Here is a 10,710-nt window from a genome sequence, read left to right as displayed (position 1 = left end):
CGTAAGTAATAATTGGTGATCAGACGGGATGTTAGTTCAGTTCTTCAAAAACCAAGACAGATCAGTTGAAAGGACAGGTCAGTTCCACCCAGTTCTCGTACGTTTGTGCCCTGCAGGCAGAGAAATGTAAGCCTGCCGTTTGGATTCATTAGGTCCTGGATGTGTGTGTGCACAAGAGAATGGCTGAAGATGGTCTCAGCTTTTGGTAGACCACAGAGGAAGTTATCCTCTTAAAACAGCTGTAACTTTCATTCACTCCCCATGCTGGGAACTTGACTGATTTTTGAAGTTCACCATAATAAAAATTCAACCCTGCCTTCCGACACTGGCCAATGCCAGGTGCCCCAAGAGGAATGAACAGAACAGGTAATCATCAAGTGATCCATCCCCTATCGCCCATTCCCAGCTTCTTGCAAACAGAGGCTAGGGACACCATCTCTGCCCATCCTCGCTAGTAGCCATTGATGGACCTATCCTCCATTAACTTATCTAGTTCTTTTCTGAACCCGGTTATAGTCTTGGCCTTCACAACATCCTCTGGCAAGGAGTTCCACAGATTGACTGTGCGTTGTGTGAAAAAAATACTTCCTTTTGTTTGTTTTAAACCTGCCGCCTAGTAATTTCATTTGGTGACCCCTAGTTCTTGTGATCACACTGATGAGATTGTGGCAAAAAAAGGTGCAAACAGATATCCCATCTTCTGAAGCTTTACAGCTTCCCTACCCCCAGTTTTCAGTCTTATCACAACATATCTGCTTCAATTTCATGTTTTGCCAACACCAATGTAACCTCTGAGGAAGGATCACACTTTAATCAGATGCATCTGATGAAGTGGGTTTTAGCCCACGAAAGCTTATGCCCAAATAAATTGGTTAGTCTCTAAGGTGCCACAAGGACTCCTTACTTTAACCTGTGTGGTGGAATCCAAAAAGCCAGCCTCCTAAGTTGTCTTGATAAGCTATACGGTGGAGGCAGTGTCATCTAGTGGTTAGAGCAAGAGACTGCGCATCTATTTCCAGCTCTCCTGATGCACTGACACACCTTGGGCAAGCAGCAGACTCCTTGCGCATCACCTTCCCCATTTGTAATTATATTCATCGTGTGTGTTGTGGGAGCACATAGGAGCCCGTCAGAAATCAGACTCCATGGTGCTGTAAACACAGATAGCAACACCCATCTTCTTCCCAGCACAGGGTTAATTAACTTTTGTAAAGTACTTGGAAAGCCCTGAATAAGAGGTGCCAAAGGATTAGTCACCAGGCTCTAACAATTAAGTTACATAGCAGAGATATTAGCACAGTACCCTCACACCAACCACTTCCTTTGCTGCATCCCTCCAAGTTGTACTGGATGGCGTCAGTCGATTTGATGCACCATTAAATGCTTCTGAGTTAAGCTGTTTGCAATACCTGTTCTGCAACATAATTAGCTTTCGCTCTCAATAGCTTGAAGAGAAACAGATAAAACAACAAATTGTGGCAACAGTCCAGCCAGTGGGACCCTGCAGATTTCAGAGATAAGGCTCTTAAACCAGTTCAGCTTGCTTTATATATTGCAGATACATCTGGGCCACTCATCGGGGCAGCTGGAGGGCTGAGCCTGCCCGGGGCGTCCTGGCTTCACCTCTTCCAGCTGGATTGTTTGTAGACGGTTTTTGAGGGATGGATTTATGGCTTTGTATGCAGAGTTGTTGTAGCCATGTTGGTCCCAGAATATTAGCGAGACAGGGTGGGTGAGGTAATATCTTCTATTGGACCAGTTTCTGTTGGTGAGAGAGACAAGAGGTCTGGGCAGTGTACTCAGTGTCACAGTTAAATACAAGGTGGGACAGATTATTTAGCAGAGGTAGTTAGCACATATTTCAAGAGACCATTCAAGGTGATGTGACCCATTTACACCTCTGCTGTCATAGGGAGGGAAATCCAGGATACCCACCTTGAAGGTGTTAAACTGTGTATGGGAATATCTTTTATTGAGCCAACTTCTGTTGGTGAGAGAGAGACACCAAACAAGGGACACTCCGCCAGAAAAGTAGATCACATTCTGCAATGTCAGGTTTCACAGTAGCAGCCGTGTTAGTCTGTATCCGCAAAAAGAACAGGAGTACTTGTGGCACCTTAGAGACTAACAAATTTATTAGAGCATAAGCTTTTGTGGGCTACAGCCCACTTCTTCGGATGCATCCGAGAAGTGGGCTGTAGCCCACAAAAGCTTATGCTCTAATAAATTTGTTAGTCTCTAAGGTGCCACAAGTACTCCTGTTCATTCTGCAATGTGCCACTCCAATGCCCTGAACCTGCTTCAATACAGAAATAAAACTCACTCCAACTACCCATCCCTATCTGTCACCTACCACCCCGCACTGGAACCCTATACTCAATGGGAACCACATCTACAAAAAAAATCCCTCCTGAATCCCTCTTCTGGCCTTCAGAACAACACCCCAACCTCTCCACGATCATCAGAAGCAAGCTCCACACAGACTAGGGCACACCAACTCAAAGCAGCACCAGATCTTGCCAGAACAACAGATGCAAAACCTGTAGACTTATCTCCACTGTTGTGAGGGGTGTTGATCATCATAACACCCCTTGCAAGATCCCTGGATCCCACACATGCCTGTCACAACACGTGGTGTACCGCCTCCAGTGCACTAAATGCCCCAACAACTAGGTGGGTGAACCGAGAATCACTATGCTCTCGAATGAACTCACACGGGGGGAAAAAAAAAAAATCATACAAGACTAAAACACTGTATCAATTGTGGGTGAACACTTTCCACAAAGCGATCACTCCATATCTGACCTCTCAGTCCTCATCCTCAAAGGAAACGTGCACAGCACTCTGAAAAGATGAGCCTGGGCGCTTAAATTCATTACTTTGCTAGATACTAAAAATCATGGACTGAAAAGCCACTGGATTTATGGCTCATTATAACCCTCTCTAAAACCCACTACCCCGCCCCCCTGCTTCTTCTGGAGAGGTGTTAGGCCACTTCACCTTGAATGTTCCCTTGAAATGTGTGTTAACCACTTACTCTAAACAATCTGCTCCATCTTGTATTCAGCTGTGACACGGAGTACCTTTCCCTGACCTGAAGAGCTCCGTGTAAGGGTATGTCTACACTGGCACTTTGTCGGCAAAACTTTTGTCGTTTAGGGGTGTTAACCCCCCCCCCCCCCCCGCACGATACAAGTTTTAATGACGAAAAGCGCAGGTGGGAACAGCTCTTTGTCATCAGGAGTGCTCTCCTGCCGACAAAGCCACTGCCGCTTGTGGGGGGTGGAAGTTTTCTGTCCGCAGGAGAGCTCTCTCTCCTGCTGACAAATAGCAGCTACGCTGCGCGGCTTTTAGTGGCAAGCCTGTAACGGCACAGCCGTGTCACTAAAAGCTGCGTAGTGTAGCCATAGCCTAAGCTGGAAAACTCGTCTCTCACCAACAGAAGTTGGTCCAATAAAAGATATTACCTCACCCCCTACCCCTTGCACTTTGTGTCAGGCTACCAAAGCAGAAAGCTCTCCTCACGCAGGAAAAGTCCCCTTCCACCTATTCCTAACTTACCAGGCTCTTTCCACTTAGGCCCCTAAATAAGGGCCAAATTTGCAGAAATGCTCAGCACCTAGATACTACAATGGGAGCTGCTGGGTGCGGAGTATGTCTGGAAATATGGCCCCAATTTTGAGTGCTGGCCATTTGAACAAACAAGGCGCTGCATCCACAGGTCTCCCCCGAGGGAGAGGATGAGAGAAAGAACAGACCACACATGAGAGATGTTAGTCACAGCACTTAATGCAGTAATGGGAGGTGCCCAGATACTATGGTGAGGAGGAACAGATCAAAACAAACTAGAACCAGCCCCAGATGGCTTATCCCCTATGTTCCCTCTCCTCCCCAGAGATGCGTGATTAACACTCTTGCACACATAAAGTAGTTTAAAAGCATCAGCCCTCTTCTCATAATCTCATAAGGCCAGAAGGGACCATCATGATCATCTAGTCTGACCTCCTGTTGGCTTAACTAGGTTAGAAACACACAGAAGGGGAAGAGGAGAATCAAAATGTGCCTAATGGAATGGCACAGAATTGGAAGGAAGAAGAACTCAATTTTCCAGCAACTGAATGGCAGAGAGGACACAGCCTAACTCATGTGCCCAAATCAGCCAGGAGCCTGAGAAATACGAGTGAGGGAAGATCAAGACAGATTATTTAGGACTTGTCTACCTGGGAGGTGATTTCTGATGGACTCCATATGCTGATACTATCTGAATCAGCAATGGATTAAGCTCTGATTCAGAATACAGCAGTCTTACTCTCATTCTGCAGGGGTTCTCACAACAAATTTTGCCGCTCTGACAATTTTTCCTAAAATACTTAATTAACTTTAGCAAAAACAAATGAATATGCACATATACATGTCCAAATCATCGTAATTTATTTATGTAGGATTTGGGGTTTTTTTGCAGACTCAATAATAAAAATAATGTACAGTTGTCTCTATTCTTTACTGGACCTAAACAGAACAGAAACACAAATAAGGTGCTTTGCACGTTCTTGTCTTTTTTCTTATTGTTTCTTTTGCTTGTTTGGTGGCTTTTTTTAAAGACTTGCAGATACTAAGTCTGCTGTGAAAAGTGATATTAACAAACACACAAATATCACTCTTCACAGCAGACTTACTCAGCCCTGGCAATCCCAGGGACAATTTGAGCCCTGGATGGGGAGGTGGGTACGGAGGCAGCGGAAGCCAGGGGCAAGGGGGCACTAGGGGAGGCAGTGGGGGCCGGAGGTGATGGGAGGAGTGGCGAGCTCGGGGAACAGAGCCCAAAGTCCCGTGGCTGGCCTGCCACCACAGGGCTAAAGCCCAACTCCACCCCCTCGGGAAGGTGGGAAACTCATTAACTGCCTGCTCCATCAGCTTTTGTGTCTCCAGAGAGGGGGCACTGTTTTGCCCCCCCCCCACCAATAACCACCCAGAAGGCTGTGGCCGCAAGAAAAGCCCCTGGTGGCCGCATTTGAAAAACGCTGTTCTGAAGTATTCACACAGGGCGTTAATCAGGGGAACAGTTAATCCATTTGAAATCAATACCCTACTTTATTCCAGAATAATTTTCAAGACGTTAGAAGAGGTAAGACAGGAGGGGGGACCTTTCGTATCACTGCGCACACCCAATCTGGACCTCTCCGAATTGCCTTTGAAGACCTGGTTACTATGAGTTTTAGCCTTTGCATTTCCTCCGATATTCCTTAAGGCCCCCTGCCTAACGACTTTAAGGACCGCGCTGCTGTCTGGTGCTCCCTTGTACATTAGAGATAAGGAAATATCTGACAATGCCTCTGAGGCCCTATGAGCACGATCAGAAGACAATGTTATATTCACAGCGTAGATAGGATCTTAACCCCAGTCTTCACTGGCTGTGGAACAGTACTTTGAACAGCCAGAAACATTGATTTTAAGCATAGATTTATCACCATTTGGACCCATCTACAACAGGTTGCTTAGATCAGGAGTTCTCACAAGAAATTTTTTGGTGGCCACAGAGTGCGGCCACCAACTCTTGCTGGTGGCCACTCTGACAATTTTTCCTAAAATACTTAATTAACTTTAGGAAAAAACAAATAAATATGCACATGTACATGTCTAAATCATTGTAATTTATGTAGATTTTTTTTTTTCCCAGACAAAACAACCTACAGTTGTCTCTACTCTTTACTGGACCTAAACAGAATAGAAACACAAATAAGGTGCTTTGCATATTTTGCTTTTTTGGTTGATTTTCTCTTTTTCTTTAGACTTGCTAGCTAGTAAGTCTGCTACTGTGAAAAGTGATATTTGTATATTTGTTAAAATTACTTTTCACAACAGACTTACTCAGCCCCGGGCCAGCTGGGGGACAAATTAAACCCTGGATGGGGAGGGAGTTGCAGTGGCGATTGGGGGTCTGGATGCAGGGCTGGAGGAGGCAGCAGGGGTCAGGGTGATAGTGGGGGATGAGCCTGGGGCCAGAGCATGAAGCCCTGTGGCTTGGGGAACGAGTCCACCGCCACACGGCCAGAGCCTGCCACCCACCACCCCAGGGATGAAGCCTGAGTCCCACTGCTCCCAGGAAGGTAGAGAACTCCCACTGATCACCTGCTCCTACAATGTTTGTGGGGCTCCAGAAGGGGGCAGGGACCAGCCCCCGCCCATCACCACCCAGGAGGCTGTGGCCACCCAAAAAGCCCCTGATGGCTGCATTAGAGAAACTCTAGCTTAGATGGCATAGAAACCAGTTTTTGCTGCAACTGTGTTTAAAGAGACAGATTCAACCTAAGAATGCTTAGAAATGTGCTTTTTTTAAAATCTAGCACCTCTTAAATTAGAACAGGAGGACTTGTGGCACCTTAGAGACTAACAAATTTATTAGAGCATAAGCTTTCGTGGGCTACAGCCCACTTCATCGGGTGCATATAGAGTGAAACATATATTGAGGAGATATATACACACACATACAGAGAGCATGAACAGGTGGGAGTTGTCTTACCAACTCTGAGAGGCCAATTAAGTAAGAGAAAAAAAACTTTTGAAGTGATAATCAAGATAGCTCAGTACAGACAGTTTGTACAAACTATCTTGATTATCACTTCAAAAGTTTTTTTTTTTTTTTCTCTCTTACTTAATTGGCCTCTCAGAGTTGGTAAGACAACTCCCACCTGTTCATGCTCTCTGTATGTGTGTGTATATATATCTCCTCAATATATGTTTCACTCTATATGCACCCGATGAAGTGGGCTGTAGCCCACGAAAGCTTATGCTCTAATAAATTTGTTAGTCTCTAAGGTGCCACAAGTCCTCCTGTTCTTTTTGCGGATACAGACTAACACGGCTGCTACTCTGAAACCTTAAATTAGAAGTGAATTTTTAATACCCAGTTTGTCACTCTGCTCTTTATTGTTTGGTGGATTTTTCCAAGGGTGGGGGGAGTTACGGGGCACATTTGTCGCCTTGGACAAGGAAAATTAATGAAATAGGTTTCACTTTTGTTTGTATTCAGTTTCACTTTAAGGTTCCCAGTGCTGCAAAGTTTCGGTCTCAGACACTGCCAACGCATTTTTATATGTTTAAAGGCAACCTACAAAAAAAAAGTTTGGTTGCATCTTTGAGTCATGTCTCTATTCAAAGTTGCACCAGGACACACTTAAATCTATATAAACAAAGTTCAAATTGGATTATCTTAACTTGGTTTATGTAGATTTACTTTAATTTGATTCCTTGCCATTTTTAATTTGGATTAAACAGAGGTGCCAAATCTTGTGATATTTGGGATTTTTCTTAAAGCCCCAGCTCCTGGAGTCATGTGACAGTGTTTCAGCTTTAATTTTTTTTTTTTAAGTTCCTAGCCCTCATGATTGTGGAAAAAATGCTTTAAAATTTGACCCTTACAGATACAAAAAACAGAAGCCAAATAAAAAACCCAACATTTATTCTCTTTAAATCTCATGACTGACTCATGATTTTTAAACAATTGTGGTTGGCAATGCTGATTGAGTGTGTCCTCACTAGGTTTAGCTAAATCAGTATTTAAACTGATTTAAAATTCAACTAGTGCAGCCTTGAATATAGGCTAGGCCTTAGTTTTGTTGTGAAGTATAAAAGAAGTCAGCTGCACCCCTCTGAAAAATTTAAAAGTGGCTTATTTTTGCCTTAAAAATAAGGAACACTGGTTTGTCTTTTGCTGGAGAACTTCCTAGATGACTCAAATATCTCCTTGGGGGCTCTCATCCTCTTCTTCCTTGTTAATTGACAGGAGGTGCTTTCCTCCCAAGTGTTTGTTGAGTAAATGTTTCAAAATCCTTGGGGTTTTTTTTAACCGTCTGAATAAAAATTCCACCACCAGTGGAATTCTCTCTTCCTCCATGCTGCGTACAGGCATTGGCCTCATCTGTCTAGAAATCCCCACCAGTTATATTGGTTAGTTGTGCAGCTAACCTGGTGCTGGCCCAGCGTCATTTAGTCAGGTCTCAATTCCCCCATTAACTGGGATACCAAGACTCCAGTCAGCACAGAGACTTCCAGGTTAAGAGCTAGATAAGACCTAGATTTTCAAGGAAAATCTTTTGGGTTGGCTTTGCAGGAAAAGAAGGGAACAAGTCCAGTTTCATTCCTACTTGTGCAGGTCACCTTTAGATGAAGCTATTTTGCGCAGGATTCTCTTTTAAACTGTGTAGGTTTCAAAGACAGACTTTACTCTCCTTTGACTCTCCCTTCTGGTGAAGGGACCTCAAACTGCTGCCTCCACTGCCCGCATCCATCTAGACATCCAGGGCCAGAACTTAAGGGCTCAACACCTACAATTGGGACTAGGTTTTCAAAATAGCTCAGCTCTAAGGTCCAGGCTTTCAGAAGTGCTAATTGTGACTGACTGACACTCTCATCCTAGCTGCACTGAAATCAGAGGTTTACCATTGACTTCAGTGGGATTTCACCCATATTTCCAACAGGGTCAGTAACCAACATACTCTTTTAGAATCCATCCTCAGACTTGCACCATACAAAACCCCATAATCTACGCTTTAAAAAAAAAAAAAAGATACTATAATACTGGCCTTTTCTACATATATTTGCAGTTGAGGTGGAGGAGAACTGAGGAGGTGGTTTCTATCTGAAAGCATTATATACCGCCTATTATTTCAATGCAAAATCCAGGACTCCACTAACCCGGCCATCCTGTTTAGCAGACTGACATTTTAACAATAAAAGGTAACCTGCCAGCCCTGGTAGACTTATCGCCCGGCAATGCTATTGGCAGGGAAGTAGCAGGGGCCCATGGAGCAGGTTTCATAGGCAAAGCCAAGCAGTTATTCCCTATTAGTCACAATAGGAGTGATGACAATATTGTAAGTTGCATTGGTACAGTAACGCAGTGTCTCTAACTGGCCTCGTTTCTATTTGTGGGGCTTGGGTTCTATTTATATACACTGCCTGTCCTACGCCCAGAGAGGCCCGTGGGCAGTTTCAGCCCTGAGCTGACCCGCTGTGGGGCAGGGTGGGGGCTACATTCCAGGCAAGCTGCAGAATTTGAGAGATGCCCTTTGGAAAGAGAACAATCCACCCCACACCCCTCCCCCCACTTTGAACATGGTGGTTCCCTCCCCTACCCATGCCCCCTCTCTTCCCTCCCCCCCCCACTTTGGGCATGGTTACCTCCCCTCCCCAATGTCCCCCTCCCGCACTTTGGACATGGTTCCCTCCCTGACCCTCTTTCCCCCCCCCCCCCCCCAGCACTTTGGACATGGTTCCCTCCCTGATCCTCCCCCCCCCCCCCAGCACTTTGGACATGGTTCCCTCCCCTATGTCCCCCCGACTCTTTGGACATGGTTCTCTCCCCTCCCCAATGCTCCCTCTCTTCTCCCCTCTGTCCCCCCCCCCCCCCCCGCGCACTTTGGACACGGTTCCCTCCCCAGTGCCCCCTCTCCGCATTTTGGACATGGTTCCCTCCCCGACCCATTTCCGTTCTCCCCCCCCCCCCTTTGGACGTGGTTCCCTCCCCCACAGCAGCGCCCGCCAACGCTCACCCCCACCCTTTGGAGACCGCCCCCCTACCCCGAATCCTCACCTCTTCCCGCAGGACAGGTGTCTCCAGTGTCGGCGCGGCCCCTTTAAGAGGCGAGGGGCTCAGCTCCCGTTCCCTTATAGCAGAGCTCACGGGCTCCCTTCCGGTGGAATCCAGGGGCAGGATGGGAGATGTAGTTCCAGTCCTAGGCAGGACTCCACCTACCCCCGCCCTGTAGAGAGGCTGGCGAGGAGAAACAAACAAAGAAAGAGTAGGATGAGAGTGAGAAAGAATAGAATGAGAAAAAGGAAAGAAAGAACACAGGGACAAAGGAGACAAGAAAGAAAGAGGCTGGTGCAAACAAAAAAGAGGCTAAGAAGACAGAGTGAAGAGGAGGAAGAGAAAGAAGGGAGGGAAGGTCAGGGAGAGAGAGAGATGGAAAAAAGAGAGCATAGGCGAGACTGGGGTATAGGTGTGTTGGAAGGAGGACCTCACACTGAGGAAGAGGCAGAATCTGACCTATGCACCTATGTGTGGAGGTCACCTGGTGCCTTGTGTGTACAGCAGCCTCACACGAGGACAAGGTGGATGAGGTAAGATCTTTTTGTTGGACCAACATCAGTTGGGAAGAGAGACAAGCTTTGGAGCACACAGAGGCAACAGCTATGCCAACAGGAACGCTCTCCCATCAACATAGTGCTGTCTACACAACAGCAAAGAGTTCTGTGGCACCTTATTGCTGCTTTTACAGATCCAGACGAACACGGCTACCCCTCTGATACTGTCTACACAGGGGGTTACAGTCAGGAAAGGAAAGGAAACCCAAGCAACACCTTCAAAAGACGCGCCTGGGAGCTGAAATTCATAATTTTGCTAGATACTAAAAATCATGGACTGAATAGAAACACTGGATTTATTCCTTATTACAACACTCTAAACCCACTTAAACCCTGCCCACCTTTTTCCTTTCCCCCCTGACTGGAGAGGTGTTAACAAAGGCCACTTCACTGTGAATGGTCCCTTGAAGTATCTATTCCACCCTGTACTCTGAGTACGTTTCCCAGACCTGAAGAAGAGCACTCTGGAGCTTGAAAGTTTGTCTCTTTCACCAACTATCTCCCCCACCTTGTCTCTCTAAAGTGCTGGGACCAACATGGCTACAACAATACTGCATATCACAA

Source organism: Emys orbicularis, chromosome 25 (assembly GCF_028017835.1).
Source record: "Emys orbicularis isolate rEmyOrb1 chromosome 25, rEmyOrb1.hap1, whole genome shotgun sequence".
NCBI lineage: Eukaryota > Metazoa > Chordata > Testudines > Emydidae > Emys > Emys orbicularis.
This window is presented reverse-complemented; position numbering follows the sequence as displayed.